Source organism: Myodes glareolus, chromosome 16 (assembly GCF_982192425.1).
Source record: "Myodes glareolus chromosome 16, mMyoGla1.1, whole genome shotgun sequence".
In the NCBI taxonomy this organism is placed as follows: Eukaryota; Metazoa; Chordata; class Mammalia; order Rodentia; family Cricetidae; genus Myodes; species Myodes glareolus.
The window spans coordinates 49,401,209-49,420,795 of NC_142041.1; positions in this window are offsets into that span (position 1 = coordinate 49,401,209).

Sequence of the window (19,587 nt, forward strand, 5' to 3'; positions counted from 1 at the left end):
AATAAAAAAACCAAATCTAAGAATAATAGGGATTGAAGAAGGAGAAGAACTGCATATCAAAGGCCCAGAAAATATATTCAACAAAATTATAGAAGAAAACTTTCCCAACCTAAAGAACGATATTCCTACGAAGGTTCAAGAAGCATACAGAACACTGAATAGATTGGATCAGAAAAAAACATCCCCGCGCCATATAATAATCAAAACACAAAACATAAATATTAAAGAAAAAATTTTAAGAGCTGCAAAGGAAAAAGGTCAAGTAACTTATAAAGGTAAACCTATCAGGCTTACACCGGATTTCTCTATGGAAACCATGAAAGCCAGAAGATCCTGGATAGAGGTACTGCAGAAACTAAGAGACCATGGATGCAAACCCAGACTACTATACCCAGCCAAGCTATTGTTCACTACCAACGGAGAAAACAAAATATTCCAGGATAAAAACAAATTTAAACAATACGTAGCTACTAATCCAGCCTTACAGAGAATATTAGAAGGAAAATCACTACCAAAGGAATCCAACATTCCCAACACGATCTACAATAACTCGAACATCTAGCGACCGTTCACAAGCACAAATCAAAGAAGAAAAACACATACACTCTACTACTTAAAAAAAAATGACCGGAGTCAACAACCACTGGTCATTAATATTACTTAATATCAATGGACTCAATTCACCTATAAAGAGGCACAGACTTAGAGATTGGATACGAAAACAGGATCCAACATTCTGCTGTTTACAAGAAACACACCTCAACCACAAAGACAGACACTTACTCAGAGTAAAGGGTTGGGATAAGGTTTTCCAAGCAAATGGACCTAAGAAACAAGCGGGCGTGGCCATTCTAATATCTAACAAAATCGACTTCAAACTAAAATCAATCAGAAGAAATGGACATGGACATTTCATACTCATAACTGGAATAATTCATCAGGAGGAAGTCTCAATCCTGAATATCTATGCTCCTAATATAAAGGCACCCACATATGTAAAAGAAACTCTTCTAGAACTCAAGGCGGTCATCAAACCACACACACTAATAGTAGGAGACTTCAACACTCCTCTCTCACCAATGGACAGGTCAATCAGACAGAAACCAAACAGAGAATTGAGAGACCTATTGGAGGTATTGAATCAAATGGACTTAACAGACATCTATAGAACACTCCACCCAAATAGGAAAGAATATACCTTTTTCTCTGCAGCTCATGGAACCTTCTCGAAAATTGACCACATACTCGGTAACAAAGCAAACTTCCACAGATACAGAAAAATATTAGTAACTACCTGTGTCTTGTCAGATCACCATGGACTAAAATTAGAATTCAACAACAATGCTCCCCCCAGGAAGCCAACAAACTCATGGAAACTGAACAGTCAACTACTAAATCACCCCTGGGTCAAGGAAGAAATAAAGAAAGAAATTAATCTCTTCCTTGAATTTAATGAAAACAAAGACACAACATACTCAAACCTATGGGACACTATGAAAGCAGTGCTAAGAGGAAAGTTCATAGCACTAAGTGCCCAATTAAAGAAAACGGAGAAAGCACACATTGGAGACTTAACAGCACACTTGAAAGATCTAGAAAAAAAAGAAGCTGATTCACCCAGGAGGTCTGGAAGACTGGAAATAATCAAACTGAGGGCTGAAATCAACAAAATAGAAACACAGAAAACAATCCAAAGAATCAATGAATCAAAAAGCTGGTTCTTGGAGAAAATCCACAAGATTGACAAACCCCTATCCAAGTTAATCAAACGGAAGAGAGAGAACATGCAAATTAATAAGATCAGAAATGAAAAGGGGGACATAACCACAGACACAGAGGAAATTCAGAGAATCATTAGATCTTACTATGAAAGTTTATATGCCACAAAGTTGGAAAATGTAAAAGAAATGGACATTTTTTTAGATAAGTACCATATACCAAAGTTGAACCAAGAACAGGTGAACAATCTAAATAGACCTGTTAGTCGCGAAGAGTTAGAAGCTGTTATCAAAAATCTCCCTACCAAAAAAAGCCCAGGACCAGATGGTTTCAATGCAGAATTCTACCAGAACTTCCAGGAAGAGCTAATACCTATACTCCTTAACGTATTCCACAATATAGAAACAGAAGAGTCACTGCCTAACTCCTTTTATGAAGCTACAGTTACCCTAATACCAAAACCACACAAAGACACAACCAAGAAAGAGAATTACAGGCCAATCTCACTCATGAACATCGACGCAAAAATTCTCAATAAAATACTGGCAAACCGAATCCAAGAGCACATTAGAAAAATTATCCATTATGATCAAGTCGGCTTCATTCCAGAGATGCAGGGCTGGTTCAACATACGCAAATCTATCAATGTAATCCATCATATAAATAAACTGAAAGAAAAAAACCATATGATCATCTCACTAGATGCTGAAAAAGCATTTGACAAAATTCAACACCCATTTATGATAAAGGTGTTGGAGAGACTGGGGATACAAGGATCATACCTAAATATAATAAAAGCAATATATACCAAGCCGACAGCTAACATCAAACTGAATGGAGAGAAACTCAAAGCCTTTCCACTAAAATCAGGAATGCGACAAGGCTGTCCACTCTCTCCATACCTCTTCAATATAGTGCTTGAAGTTCTAGCAATAGCAATAAGACAACATAAGGGGATCACGGGTATTCGAATTGGAAAGGATGAAGTTAAACTTTCGTTATTTGCTGACGATATGATAGTGTACATAAGCGACCCCAAAAACTCTACCAAAGAACTCCTACAGCTGATAAACACCTTTAGTAACGTGGCAGGATACAAGATCAACTCCAAAAAATCAGTGGCCCTCCTATACACAAAGGATAAAGAAGCAGAGAGGGAAATCAGAGAAGCATCACCTTTCATGATAGCCACAAATAGCATAAAATATCTTGGGGTTACTCTAACCAAGGAAGTGAAAGACCTATTTGACAAAAACTTTAAGTCTTTGAAGAAAGAAATTGAGGAGGATACCAGAAAATGGAAAGACCTCCCCTGCTCTTGGATTGGGAGAATCAACATAGTAAAAATGGCAATTCTACCAAAAGCAATCTATAGATTCAATGCAATCCCCATCAAAATCCCATCAAACTTCTTCACAGACCTTGAGAGAACAATAATCAAGTTTATATGGCAAAACAAAAAACCCAGGATAGCCAAAACAATCTTATACAATAAAAGAACTTCTGGAGGCATTACCATCCCTGACTTCAAACTCTATTATAGAGCTACAGTATTGAAAACAGCTTGGTATTGGCATAAGAACAGAGAAGTCGACCTATGGAATCGAATAGAAGACCCAGATATTAACCCACAAACTTATGAACACCTAATTTTCGACAAGGGAGCTAAAGGTATACAATGGAAGAAGGAAAGCATCTTTAACAAATGGTGCTGGCATAACTGGATGTCAACCTGTAAAAGAATGAAAGTAGATCCATATCTATCACCATGCACAAAAATCAAGTCCAAATGGATTAAAGACATCAACATTAATCCGTCCACTTTGAACCTGATAGAAGAGAAAGTGGGAAGTAGTCTACAAGATTTAGGCACAGGAGGCCTCTTCCTAAGTAGGACCCCAGCAGCACAGACAATAAGAGAAACAATGAATAAATGGGATCTACTGAAACTGGGAAGCTTCTGTAAAGCAAAGGACACTGTCAGTAGGACAAAAAGGCTGCCTTCTGACTGGGAGAAGATCTTCACCAACCCCTCATCAGACAAAGGTCTGATCTCCAAAATATACAAGAACTCAAGAAACTAGGCACTAAAACTCTAATTAACCCAATTAAAAAATGGGGTACTGAACTTAACAGAGAATTCATAACAGATGAACTTCGAATGGCCAGAAGACACTTAAGGTCATGCTCAACCTCCTTAGCGATCAGGGAAATGCAAATCAAAACCACTTTGAGATACCATCTTACACCTGTCAGAATAGCTAAAGTCAAAAACACCAACGATAGCCTATGCTGGAGAGGATGTGGGGTGAGGGGAACACTCATCCATTGTTGGTGGGAATGCAAACTCGTGCAGCCACTGTGGAAAGCAGTGTGGCGGTTTCTCAGGAAACTGGGAGTCAACCTCCCTCAGGACCCAGCAATTCCAGTCTTGGGAATATACCCTAAAGATTCCCTAACATACTACAAAAGCATTTGTTCAACTATGTTCATAGCTGCACTATTTGTAATAGCCAGAACATGGAAACAACCTAGGTGCCCCTCAATAGAAGAATGGTTAAAAAAGGTGTGGAACATATATACATTAGAGTTTTACTCGGCGGTTAAAAACAATGACATCTTGAATTTTGCATGCAAATGGATGGAAATAGAAAACGCTTTACTGAGTGAGGTACGCCAGACCCAAAAAGAGGAACACGGTATGTATTCACTCATAAGTGGATTCTAACCATAATTAAAGGTCTTTGAGCCTATTATTCGTGATCCTAGAGAAGCTAAATAAGAAGATGAACCTGATGAAGATTATTTAGCTATCCACCAGGAGGTAGGAAATAGACAAGAGTCCCAGGTAACCTCGGGTGCATGGGGGGGTGGGAGGGTCGATGGAGGGGGAGAGGGTTAGAGAGAAGGGAGTAGGGGAGGAACGGGGAAAGCTTGGTGGCCGGGGATGGGGGGGGAGGGAGGTAGGATGAATATGGGATCAGGGAACAATATATTTCAACTAAGGGAGCCATTTTAGGGTTTACAGGAGACTTGATTATATATGGGATCCCAGGTCCAAGGAGAAATCCCCCAGATTGCTCTCTGGACAGAGGAGAGGGTGCCTGAATCGGCCGTGGCCCATGACCATACTGATGTATATTTTGCTTATCACCATAGATCCTTTGTCTGGCGAAGGACGGCTATGCAGTCGGAGGCCCACTTTGGAGCAACGGATTGAGCCCCCCGAGGTCCGGAGGGGGAGCGGAAGGAGGAGGAACATGAAAGACGAAATCAGTACTGCGAGGGATGCTATCACCCACTGATACAAGGGAACGGATCTGATGAGAGTTTACCAGGGCCAGCCGGACTGGGACTGAACGAGGACGTGATCTAGCCAGATTCTCGGAATTTGGCCGGATTCTCTGACTGTGGCTGGCCCGGGGTCTTTCTGAAAAGCCATTGACTATGACACTGGGACCTGTTTCCTCTGCATATGCTGGATTTTGGGGATCCAGTCTGATTGGACGCTTGCCTTCCTGGACCTGGAGGGAGGGGGAGGGAGCTGGAGCTTCCCACAGGGCAGGAAACCCTGACTGCCCTGGGGGACGGAGGGGAAGGAGGGGGGGAGTGGGGGAGTGGGAGGGTGTTGGGAGGGGGGGCGGAAATGGAAACTTTTATAATTTAATAAAATTTACTAAAAAAAAAAAAGAAAAAAAGAAAAGGGTCACAAAAATCTGGGCAATCAAAAATAAATGTAATACAAAACACGTTGCGAATAATTAATGATATGGAAAAAAACTCAAGCTATATAAAATTATACTATAGGATAAAATGTTTTGAAGATTATGATTAAATAAATGTTTGCGTTTATAAATACACACAGTCATTTATCAATAGAAACAGTGCAGTACATGCAACTTTTACCTCCTATGTATGTATGTATGTATGTATGTAGACAGAGCTTGTCCATTGACATATATTAGTTATATATACATATATATATTCTTGTTTGAAATTTAAATTTTATATTGCCATATTTAATGTGAATTTAAAATTTTTACCCTTTTAAGGCATACTCACAATGCCTTATCTTCAGTGTGCTCTAAAAATACAAGGGGAAAGCTAAAAGCAGAGACCTGTGATTGATTGTACATTTAAATAAATGCACTACAGATTGAGACAAATGCACTGAGCGTGTGTGTTTCAATCACTGTATCGTCACACAATTGAATAAACACACATGTACAATACAATGCTTAATTGAGTGCAGCAAGAACATTTATTTTAGTGATTGCATCATTGCATATTCAGGCAAATGCACTGCTTTTTACTTCAGCAAAGCTGAAGTTCTGAATGTACTTATAAGTTTCAAGCCTCTCTCTCAGTGACTTTGATAGATCACGACAGCCATATATTTTAAGTGACTGAAATGAAATGTGTTTTATTTCACAATATGTGATTTTTGTGTATTTATGGAATTTTGAAAAGAAATCTCATCATTAGTGCTTTGCGGAAAAACAAAAGCAAACCATAAACATTTCTTACTTTAAAAAGATCTCTTTTCTCCCAGTAAGGATGTAACAGGATGTTTCCTATTTTTACGATCAACCTTTCTACAGATTTCTCTGCGGAAATTATATTTTCAACTTTCGAGACATCAAGCCTTATGTTCATTTTGCTTTTGAATTGTTTGCATAGCTCTGGTCAAATTTAGTAACACCTCCCGCATGTATATATGAGAGCAGAAGTTGGGCTATTAGTGTTAAAGACCCAGTCAAAGCTTGCTAGATTCCGTCATGGCTCCTTCATGCTCTATTTCCATAAATACTGTTGTTCAGAATTGCTGTCATAAACAGATTTTTGTATCATTTCTATTAGTAGCATCTTGAATGAGAGATGAAAGAAAATAAAAGCTAAATATCAGTCTTTGCCTTACTGTGTCCACTTTCTAACAGATATTCATATTCCACTAGGGATGGATGAGTGGTGACGATGCTCAGAAGTTAGTACCCAAAAGTAGGTTGCCCAAATAGCAAGTTTTTAACATTTAACCCTTTTCTTGAATATATTGGTGTGATTTTAATTGTTCTTTGTTTTTTTTAGTAATTTTATTAAATTATAAAAGTTTCCATTTCCACCCCTCCTCCCACCACCCTCCCACTCCCCCCACTCCCTCTCCTCCTCCCTCTCCATCCCTAAGAGCAGTCAGGGTTTCCTGCCCAGTGGGAAGTTCAAATTCCTCCCAATTCAGTCTTTAAAAAAAAATCTGTGATGCACCCTGAAGTGTATTGTTATAGATATTATTGAATAGATATTCTAGCAATAGATATACTCCAGTTTTAATGCACAAGCTTCTCAGAGTGAACTTTGCAAACTTAATTTCAGATAGTTACACAGGGAGAGATTTTATTTTCTAAATAATTTTAGAAAATTTATGTGCTGATAATATGAATTAATTGTGATGGCATGTTTCTGGTGTGTGTAACAATTTTAATTGTTCTGATCACATCAAGTGTTTGATATCTTGTCCACCTTTTTTTTTGCATGTGAAGAAATAGAATCTAATGTGTAAAATATTTCAGTTATGGGTTTTCAGCTCCCAGATGCAGTGTATTCATCAAACCCTACTAAGTGCTAACCTGATAAACATCACACAATCTTATTCTCACTCCGATTAACAACCCAGAGAATACACTTTTGGATATCATTAATGATGAACACAAAAAAATATGCTTCAATTTATATTCTTTTATATAATATAAAATTTATATAAATAATTTATATAAGATAAAACATTTTTATTACATTTAATAATTCCTATCTATGCCAAGCATAGAATACAATGAATTCTAATTTAAGTTAGGTAGCTTAGTGATAGGTCTTGGTGATGTCAGATCATCCAGAGAAATGTTTGATGGCAACTTTCACAAATATTCACTTGAATGTTGACCTTCTCATAGCATGTCACTACTGAATTACTCCAGCCTGACTTGGGAAATGAGAAGTGAACCAATTAAGTTAAGCATCCAGTCCTGACATCTTGTGACTCAGTTCTATTCCCAGTGGAATATATGAGTAGAGTTTGTGTGGTTTGACCCTCTACAAATTTTGGTTATATATCTTTTGCTAGTACTTCTGGTATTTTATGGTTTTTTTTGTTATAAAAGATTGCATTGTAGTAGAGTTTATATTTGTAAATTACACACATATAATTTTTAGAATAACTGTATCTTAGATAATTTGAATGAAATTATTCATGGCAAAGAGAGACATCCCTGTGTTTATCTGAATAATTGGGTAAAAATAAATCAAACTCTTTTTACTCTTTTAAGAACGTGTGTGTGTGTGTGTGTGTGTGTGTTTTATACTCGTATATCTGTATACCATGTGGCACATTCTTGATGTCTATACCCTAGAAAACAGTTGCAGAGGCCTGTAAGCTGCTTTGCAGGTACAGGTTATTAAACCTGAGTCCTCAGGAAGAGCAGTCAGTGCTCACCAAACCCTGAGCCATCTGTCCAGTTCGATGCTTTGGTTCTTAAATTCTCTGAAGTGGCATATTTTTATATATTCCAAGAAACAGTTAGTATCTATCCTAAAATTCACATGCTACTTTTTCCCATTTCATATTAGCAACAGTTTAAGATTGGCAGTGAGCACCTCTCTCTCGTTTCCACCATCTGATGGAAGGTTCTCTGATGAGCCATGGGATCACGGAGTTAAGGAACTACACTTGACCAGCTTGTAGTTTTTATTTCCTTTAGATCCATCTCTGAATAACTTCTGCTTAAGATGTTGGTGAGGTGGTGAATGCCACAAAGCAAATGGGTGCTTCAGTAAATGCACACAAATGAGTGTGTTCCTAGCAAAGAATTAGGGGAAAGGAGGCTTTCCTCTGTAGATAATCTAGGGGGTTATAACTGTGGATTCTCTCCCTTACTGTACACACAGATGGGCTGCCACAGACATGACAGATGACTTGTGTTTGGCAGAATTAATGAGCATTATCATGTTAATGGCTACTTAGGTGAAGTCAGAACAAGTCACAGTCTGGGCAAAATGACCAGGGTTTACTGTTTGGGCTCATGCTACTTTTTTTTATTTCCCTAATTATTACCTTACAGTGTTTAATATTTTTGTTCTTCAAATGATCCAAAGACCACTTGCCTTCTGCAGTCGGGGGACATGCGTAGATAGGGGAACTTGTACTCTGTCCTTTGCCATACAAGTTGTAGGCAGCCCTGCCCGATGTGTCCTTCCATTTCCTCTGTGCATTCAGCTTCCTCATAAACCAGAATCTACTTTGCTGCAATCGCTTTTGAAATCTGACATATTGATCAAGAGTTTAGCCTTAGTAACTACAGCACATATATCAAGCGGTCTTGACTGTGTCAGATCAGACGTGATAGCAGGACAATTTTCTCACCATCTTCAGTCCTCATGAGTGCATTGTTGACCACCTGGACCATATATTGCTTCATCATCACTGAGCAACTTTCCATAGAATTTTGTTCAGAATCTCTGTGTATATTAGATGGGAAGTAGATAATCACCAACGAGGCAGAAACAAGAGCCTCATCAATAGCCTATAATGGTTTGTGTTTTAAAATTAAGACAAAAATCAATGAGTACTAATGTCGGTCTTGTAAGCCCTTTTGAAATTCTCTAAAAATGGCTGAGTATTTCCCTATTGAGTTTAACTCAGTAGACTCCTCTATAAACAACTGTTTCAATGCTATAAAAAAATAGTTCAGTTAAACATATGCACACATTTTATTTAAAAATATGATTACAGAATATATATATATATATATATATATATATATATATATATATATATATATCCTATATAACTATATCCTATATCACTCAGGTTAGAAGCATGTGCCAAGAAGAAAATATTTCTCAATGTGTTGAGTTCATTTAGTAATTAAGTTGCTTATCAGTGAGTGATACCTATAAATAGATAACTACTTCTTATGACAGAAAATAAGTTTTTGGTGTGCCTCCTTTTTGATCCAGTATACTGTGTGCATGGCAAAGCTAGAAACCAAAGCAACAGCTATCCAGAGGAGGCATTCAATATCAAAGCGTGAGCATGCAACAAACAAGCATTTATTTCCAGTGAATTACTGCTTGCAGTGGAGGAAGAGAAGGAGAGAGGTAGAGAGGAAGAAAAGGAACAAATGAGAGAGAGAAAAGAAAAGTGAGAGGCAGGATGTCCACCTAACATAGAAGCGAGGATGGTGCCCTAAGTGTATAGAAAATTGTCTTCTTTCCAGAAAAGGTTCCACTTTTCGCTTCAAATTGAATCAACCTTGTAAGATACAAACATTTTTCTTTATTTAACAGCTAATTTTAATCTCCAATAGTTATCAATAAAAGCAAAATCTCAAGTCAATCCAGTACTAGACCCTTAGTTGTTTGATTTGCTGGAGTTACATTGTCATATCAGCCTTAAGAGTTAGTTATTATCATTCTATGATGAGTGACCTGTCATCAGGAGAGGTATCATGGTTAAGAAGATGGAACAGATGTGAGAATGTGGAAAGCAGGCTAACTATGTAAATATTCCATCTCCTGTGGCCTCAAGGACAGTGTGTCTTAAGTAAACACAACGTGAGATAGGACAAAGAGATAATAAACACTGGGGAATAATGGAGGGAACCCTTTGCCACAGAGTCTGCTGAAACCTCGCTTTACATGAAAATCAAGAATTCCAGCACAATAAAAAAAAATGTTTCTGCAAAGAGACAATGCTTATTTCATATAGAGATGTCTCAAATGAGACTACTAAAATTTTAATGAACCATACTTAAGGCCTAACTGCATATGGACTTTCTCTCTTCTGGAGTGTAACCTACAGTGTTTTAGAAATTGTATAAGGAACTCCATTTACAATATAATACATGTTGTAGCCTCCTGTGCAATACTTGTAATCCACGGTTATATCCTATTAGGTATCAATTCTATTCAAAATTCCTCTGTATCTATCTTATAATCACATTTAAGGAACAAAGATAGAATAAAGGCATGTCTGTATGTAGGGGTTTTTGCGATCAATGGATTTGCATCAAGTATATGAACCATGACTATGATGATTGCTCTGACACAAAAATTTGATGCTCATTTGTGAAACTCATACTCCTACTTAACTCATGCTTAAGTATATCTTGTCTTTCTCAGTGTGCTTCCATTTCTAGCAACCCTTGTGCCTCGATATATGTTAAAATGTTTTCTTAATTAACTCTCAATCTGTGTTTTAGTGACCAGTCCTGAACTTCTTTTCAGCAGCTATATGAAGAATCTCAGTCTGCCTTGGACAGTCCTGGAGCTGTGTCTCTGGCCTGTGCCCTACTGCTGATGACAAATGAATACATACATTTTAAGGCCTAAAACATGTCGTTCAATTTGATCCAACTTTTGAAACTGTTTGATGTCGAAGTATGTTTGTAATGATAGAAAACGGTGTGAATGTTCCACTGTTCCTTTCATTGCTTTTAAAAACCATTTACATTTTATTGTATTTCTATGTTGCTCCATCCTTTCTTAAGTAAAAGGAAGTTTTCATAATTAGCAGAAGAATATGCTTGTGTAGAATAATTGCTTGAATACCTCCATGACTGTATACAAGAAAGTCAGTCTGAGACTTCTCCAGTCATAAATGGAAACAGTAATGGATCAATGATATAACTCAGCAATACTGAATGATGAGTCACCCTCAAGGCTGAGTGAGAGCCAATTTTAGAAATGTACTTTTTTTAATCAGTATTGAGAAGTACATCAAAAGTAACTTTTAGGACTTACTTCCAATATTTCTGATAGATTTACAACAAGCAAAACCTAATAAAAAATTATAAAGGTAATTGAAAAATTTCTCCTGCTAGTCAAAACAATATTTAATTAATGCTTATTATCTTCCTTTTGCCATAATTTTACACCTTATCCTATAATTTACTAAGAATGAGCTGCTACATTATAAATATAATGAGCACAAGGGGTATAATAAAGAAAGTAGTCCTTAAAGATTAATTGGTGTCATTGTGAATTTTTGCCAAATTTCATGGAAAAAGTTATTTTGGCTTCCTTGTATATCTGTAATACAATCCCAGACATTTATAGAATTGAAACATACTTTTGACATTATGTTTATATTCATGACTTTTAGTCAATTTGAGAGGATTGTCTTGAAAAGATACACATAATTTTCCGACCTGCAAATGCGATGCTTTGCACAGTGCTGAATAAAGAATAAGAAGAACATGTTGCTTTTTCTCATTTGATCATAAGTGCTTCAGAGGCTCTCTAATCTTAGTTAAAACCTTCATGGCAGATTTCTTTTCTTTTATGTTACTCTTGTTTTTTTTCTTTTTTCTTTTCTATGTTTTAAGAAATAAGCTCTATCCACATGCAGTTAAGTGCTCAACCTCTGAGCTGTGTCCTCGATCCAAAATCACTAGATATAAGATACAATTTATAAGTTTTATAAGATATTTTTAATTTCTAAAATTAATTCTTTGAGAATTTTGTACAGTGTGTTCCATCACACTCATCTTCGGCTGTAATTCCTCCGAGGTCCATCCCATTCCCTACCCACCCAGCTTTATAGCATATTTATTTGTGTATTTAGTTTTATATCCATGAAGTCTTCAATTATTCTCGGATGTCTGGTCTTCTGGAACATGGGCAATGCTCTTAAAGGAAACTCTCTCTCTCTCTCTCTCCCTCCCTTCCTCCTAATCCTTCACCCTTATCGGTTGAAAACAACTTTGGTTCTGGAGGGACTTTCTGCCTTCCTTTGCTGGGCGTTTTCTCACTTTGAGCTTTAGCAGGACTGTGCACTGCCCTACTGTGTCTGAAAGACAAATGACTCTCTTAGAGTCACCTAGCTTGTCTGGTTGCTACAGCCTTTCCTCCCATCTCTTCCACAGTGATCTCTGAGCCTTGCAAAAGGACCTGTGATACAGATAGTTGTGATTTGAATGAGAAATCCCTCACATTCTTGAGGGATTTACATTTGATAAATGTAAGAGAAATAATCTGAAGATATTTAAAAAGTAGTTAAGGTGGAGTCACCCTATAAGGGGACGGCAATGTCACTACTAGATCACAAGCAAGTAAATGAAAAGCCTGTGGTAGGGAATGGGTCACTGCTTTGGAGTTGTTAGCTGCGGTGATTTGAATGAGAATGGCTCCTAGAGACTTACATACCTGAGTACTTGGGAATCCATAGAACTGTCTGGAAAGGATTGGTCTGTGTAGACTTGTTGGAGAAGATGTGTCTCTGTGAGTGGACTTGGAGGTTTCAAAATCTCATTTCCCATTCCCAGTTAACCAACTCTTTTTTGCCTGTGGTCATTGTCTCAAGAAGTGAGCTCTCAGCTGTTACTCCAGCACCATGCCCCCCCACCTGCTGCCATGCACTCACTCTCTGAAAGTGTAACCCCTCATCTTTCTTTTTAAGTTGCCTTGTTCATGGTGTCTTCACAGAAATAGAAAAATAACTAAGGTATTGACCAGTGAGATCCATTAGACCACAGACATTATAAGCTATTGCCAATGCTATTGGTTACCTTCAAGAACTTGATAGTAAGACCCGATTGATGAAAACATACAAACTTCAGTCATAGAATAATGAAGATAGGAAACCGGTCCAGCTCAGAAGTCTTATATATGGTTATATATAATGTTATGTGTGTTTATGTTATAGAAAGTATTTCGCAAAGATTAACTTCAAACTATATTAATATACCAAGTGACATAATTTCCTTATTCAACTGATACACTCTCTTTTCCAAAGAGGTATAAGGAAAGGAGAAAGGGCATGGGAGGAAGTCTGCTGCCTTTTTAAAAAAGAAACTCCATTTGAATTAGTTGTATGCATGCTGCCCTAGACTCCAAGAAGTGTGTGTGCTTCCTACTGCCTTACTTAAAGGAGGGCTGAAACAGAAGACAGTCGAGAAAATATTACCTCAACCCTGTTCTCTGCTGCAGGCAACCTTTGAGGCACAGTGGAGACCCCTCTACTCCGCAACAGCGTTTCACATTAGGAGGATGAAGGTCTTTGGGTAAAATTTGTGAGCAGATGGAATCCTCAGCCCGCAGATAGCATCTTCCACTTTCATCATCTGAAGCCTGTCAGTGCCTCTTGCCAAGGAAAAAGAAGAAAAAGAAAAGCTTACTCTGCAAAAGTTCTGCACAGGAAAATGTGTGAAATGGAAAGGATTTGAAAGGATGCGCCCGTTATATATTCTGGAATCAGACATACTGCCAAAAGACGTCGGCGTGCCCTGTCTGTACAGAGGGATCTCGAAAATAACCTGTGCTTCCTACAGGCCTTTCCCAACGAATACAATATTCTGAAAGCATTGTTTTAGTCTGTGTACTGAATGCACTAGCTACCATCGACACTTACTAGACACAGCTGCTGGTATTGCTGGGGTTAATTCTCTTCTGCTTTCCTCTGTGATGCTTCCCTTCTTGGTGTAATGGGTGATTTGTGTAATATGAAGAATGTCTGCCTCTCTGCCTCTGCCTCTGCCTCTGCCCTGAAAAGTTAGAAACGGTAGCCTGTGCTCAGATCTTACCCAGACACGAAGCAGAAACGTTTGGGAGTTACTTTGTTAGGTGGCACCTGAGACAGCAGAGTGAGTTGTATTTTAAAGGAACACACACCTTCAGCCAGTTCATTTCAAGTGTGTGCTTCAGTTCTTTCTCCTTGCGTTCTGCTGTTCTGATGGATATGGGCCCAGGAGCTGTGTCAACAGCTCCCTCCATGGACCGTTCCTCAGAGCTGCAATGTCACCGTGTCAGACTCTTGGTATCATCTGGGTTTTAGCTTTGTTCATGAGGGGGGTTGTTTGAATTTGTCTGTCTGTTTTTAGATCTAGAGACTTATTTTAAACCTCTGTGCAGTTTCCCACTCTCCTTCTCTTAAATCTGTTCCTGAGCTATCCAGCATTGCCTGTAGTCAGCCATCCTGGGCATTTCATCGGCCTGATTCCCTGATCCCTGCTGGCTCAGGGTGTCTGTGCTACCTCTTTAATACTCAGCTTCTCCTGGTCCTCCCTAATACACACATTTTTCTCTACATTTTGCTTTATACAGAAGACTTCCAGTAGTTTGCATGTGTCTGTCTTCAGTTTTCAATTTTGTTGGTTGTTGAACAAACATCTGGGACCAGAGTTGAGTAGTCCCTGTTAAAAGCCTGATTCCTCTATTGGGGTAAAAACTTAAGGCTGACCTTGACTGTAAGTGCATCTGATGACAATGTGCGGACATGCCTCCTGCACTCTGCCTTTCTCGGACGGCTTTCAAGATTGTTTTCATTTGTTTCCTGTTGAGAAAAGCCGCAGGGAAATGTCAAAGTAGTACTCAGTGACACGTTGTACTGGATTTAAGCAAAGGGTAATTTTTAATTTTTTATTGTTAGTGCAATTGCCTGTGTGTGTGTTTTTTTTTAGTCTGTCTTTTCCTCCTGCAGTTTCATTTCTTCCTCCCATAAGAAGCCCTTTGATGTGAGATTTTTTTTCTTGCTTTGTGGTTGAGAAGAGGAAGATTGCTTATCTGTTTAAAGTCCCTCATCTGATTTCACCTAAGCCTTGGTTGGAATCTTCCCTCTTTAAAACAGAGTGTCTCTGCAAGAGGAGGGAGAAGAGAGGAGATGGGGATGAATGAGAGAAATTCAAGGGGAAGTGTTGAAAACCTGGTAAACTAGAGATCCTCTCCGTTTCCCTTAACTCTAAACTCTGTCTCATCAGTCACTGGAGAATTTTAGTAATAAAATTATATCCATGCTCAATTCAGGGTAAGTTTACAGGTTACCACAAAGGTCCACTTTTATTCTTGCTCCATTATTAAGCTGGCTCAGTAATTCATTTGAAATAGTTATCACAATTGAGAACTTACAAAGTTGTAGTGAACGATAATGAATTTTTTATACAAAATAGATCGCTTCCATGACAGGTTGTTATTAGCCTGGAATTCCCAGTGACAAATCAGGTTGTGTGGTACTAAGACACAATCTAACAGTCTTTATGGTTTCCTGTGAACAACTTTATTATTGTCTTTTTAATGTGTTCATAATTTTGCAATAGCATAGCAGAGATGTACAGTTTATTGGGGATGACCAGTGGTATGTTGCATCTTGTTTAGAGAAAGTCAGTCCTCCTGTCTTATTGAGAATGTATAGTTTAACAAAACACTTGCTGTCATTTCCTTAACAGGGGTAGTAAACAGAACAATTCTACATAAAAGCTCATATCAGCTCCTTTCATGCCTCTTCTTTCAGAAGGCTGCCTTAGGGTTTAAGCAATTGACTGGTCTGACCTGCATCCTCTCTCTGCAGTCTGCAGTTCTTTTGTTTAACATTAGTATGTGAGCAAACAGCCTTCTGAGCTGTGTGGAGCTTATCAGCCCATGTTCAGTCGACTGGAACCCCATTCTATGTATCAGAGCAGGGCCACATTTAATACTTCACAGTGGGAGCATCTGCGGTCTCCAAAAATGACTTGTTTATCAGATAAACCCTGTCCTTATTCTGACAGATGTGGTAGATGGTGGGGCATCAATATCACACTTCTCTAAGTCATATATAAAGTATGGTATGCTGAGGGGCTGGGCAGTGAGGCCCACTGAGCAGCACCACAGCAAGAATTGCTTTTGTAACCACTATCCCAATGTACACAGAATTTGCTTGAAGTATGTGATGGAGAAAGGCACCTCTTGGTTTCTCTTTTGAAATGAACAGGTAATTCTCATGTTGGGAAAGTGTTAAACAAAGATAGAGATAGATAGATAGATAGATAGATAGAGAGAGAGAGAGAGAGAGAGAGAGAGAGAGAGAGAGAGAGAAGGCATTTTTACAGTTAGTTTAACGCTATAGGACTAATCATTGGTAAACACTCTAAGGTGCCTCACTGCCATGGTCTGATGAAAGCCAGGAGCCTGGGGGGCTGATGGAAATATTGATCTTCTAGTACCCGACGGTACCAGGATGCTGGGAAATTAGAAGAATGGGCTTAGGAGACTTAGCTGCCATTAACCTAAAATAATGCTAATATAGTCTGTTAATTCCAAGTGATCTTTTCTTAGGATTGTTATTAGAATTTCATGAAGTTATTTTATCATATTAAGAAGGTACCAATCCCCATTTGTAAAGCACAAACTAAAATTTGAGGTTGTATACTATGAACACACAGTATCAGAAAACTATTTTGAAACTACATGTACTTTGCTTGATCTATGCATATCTCGAGTATTTAAAAAAATTATTTCTTATAACTAGAACATTTACTAATATATTTCTTTCCAAAAGAATGATTTAAATAATCTCTTGGAGTGGAATCCCCCGGAATGTCTTCTCAAGCGAAGCTCAGTGATTGTAGAACAGTCTGCACCCTGCTTGAGATTTTAGAGATTCTGAAGCAGCAGTCAAGCGATGCTCGTGACACAGGTATGAGCAACGAAAGCAGTGTCAGCCAGTGGGGCTGTCCTCACTGAGCGCTGGCTGATTTTGACTGGAAAATTTCTTCCTCCACGCAGTTCATGTTCCTGGGGTTCACTTATAATTTAGCACATATGTTCCATTTTTGCTCCTACATACAATTACTCTTTATATTAAAGCATTTTCTCTCTAATTATTTCACTACTAGTAGCCCCCTTCACCTCTCAGTTCCCTGCTAATTAAATACTTTTAAACGTGTCTTTGTTTTGAATTGTGAGGTGTTTCCATGACCATATGATAAAATAATTATTTGTAAGACAAATTTAAATTAATAACTTAAACCTAAATATTGCCATATACAGAGTTAGGCAGCATGTGGTACAAGCATTGGGTATTATCAGGAGACACACCTTTGTGTCAACTCATAAACAAGACAATGTTATTTCAATGGACAGTGTGATCAATTGAATATGCAAATCAATCTGATTCCAGAAGAGCTGATGATATGTTTTTTTCATTTCTTCCATACTTTTCTAGAGCATTCGATGATCTATTTTACATATGGCTAAATGTATCTGTATAATATCCTTAAACAGACAAGCTTGCTAATTTTTAGCGTCACTCTTCCAAACTGCATCCCCCGATTCTTTTTTTCCCATATTCTCCTCTTTGCATCTAAAACCAATCAAAACAGCAGGTGAAAAGGGCAGTCTTGGATAAGCCATCCAAGAAACAGCCATTAAGAAATATATTCAGTATCAGGCTAGAAGACATTTGTGTGTCTCCTCTAGTCTCACTAATGTGTGTTAGCCAACTGTTCATGCAGAAATTGTAACTGTTAATGAGGGTTAAAAAGAAATTTTAAATTAGGTGTCATCTTCCCACAAAGGTACCTCAACTGTTATATCCTGTCTAAATTTTTTCCCTTTTTATCTCTTGATCATAACACAACTTGATTCTAAAATTAATAATGATAATATTTTGAAATGAAACCCACCCACCCACTCCAGGCCATGCATGTTTCCGGGGGTCTAACATTTCTGATCACTCACTGTTTTTCCTAACACTGAATATCACACGTCACACGCCTCGCATGGCTGCAGACTCTGCCCTTCTCACCTGCTGTTTTGGTTGGCTTTCGATGCAAAGAGAAGAATATGAAAAAGAGAAAGGGGGGAGTGGGGGTGGGAGGGAAGTTTGGAAGACTGAAGCTTAAAAAAAATGGCAAATGTTTTTAGCACCTTCATCTAGACATGTGTCCCCCTCACTCTGTGACATGGCTGCTCCAATGTTGCCATGGTGAGGATTTCTAATCATCCCTACACATGACAGGCTCCTATTTGTCTGCGCTCCCTTGGGTGTAAATTTCTAGGCTTAAAAAAAAAAAAATCCATGTGAGCGTATCATCCGCTGTGCAGATGTTTCGCTGCTTCAGAATATCAGGCAGCTGCTTGTGCCACCGTAGACAGCTAATTGGAGACTGCATCGTAGGAACAGAGGCGCAATTATGGCATAAATACACATCCTCTGGTGAATCATTGTATCTCTATTAACAGAAAATTTTAAACAGTGCTCAGAGTGTAATTAGTGTAGTTGATAAAGTTGTAAAACATGTAAATAAGGGAAATAGCAGGTACGTGGCCAATCCACTATCCAGCACTAGGGGATGCAGATTATTGCCTATTTAGAAATAATTAGCAAAGCTGCATTAGCAAAGCCTGTGTCCAACAGAAGCAAGGCAAACATTTATTCTGGTAACAGCTCTTTCTGTGCTAGCCATGAAAATCTACTAATATTGGTAATTTAGCCCTCATTACCAGAGGATAAAGCATGAAAAGAGCTCAGACATGAAATATGACAAGTAATATTAATTTTTATTCCAGAGGAAAGGAAGCTTCCTTGGGCTGCATGCTGATCTCTCTGCAGGGTCTCAGCAGTGCGTGCAGAGGAGGCAGTGGGTATCTGGTAGTTGAGAATTCAGGATATGGAGCTGACTCCCTGCTGGAAGTGTACCCTGGGGTGGCTATGACAGTGGCTGATGAGGCATGCCACTGTTAGTGCCCAGCCAAACCTCAGGTCACAGTTCAAAATAAGCACTCAGCCATTAAACTTCACTCCTTATGGACCCGTGAGGGTTTATGTCCCCATCCCTGCTCTCTCCCACTCTCCTGGGTCTTTTTCTCCTTATTTTGACATATTTCCCCCTCCCTGGGAAGGATTTTGCAGAACTACACCGGCAATCAGATTGATTTCTGCGCTCACACCGCCCTCTGCAAATGCTTGTGATAATGAGCCGCTGCTGTTGTTGGAGGGGCGCGTGTGGGAGGGCTGTTTTCAGCTGTGTCTTGGCTCTGTCCTGTGCTCGGGGTAAGAAATGATCCTCCGACTCACATGCATTGAAGATTGTGGCACTGAAGAATATCACCCTGCGGCCAGGAATG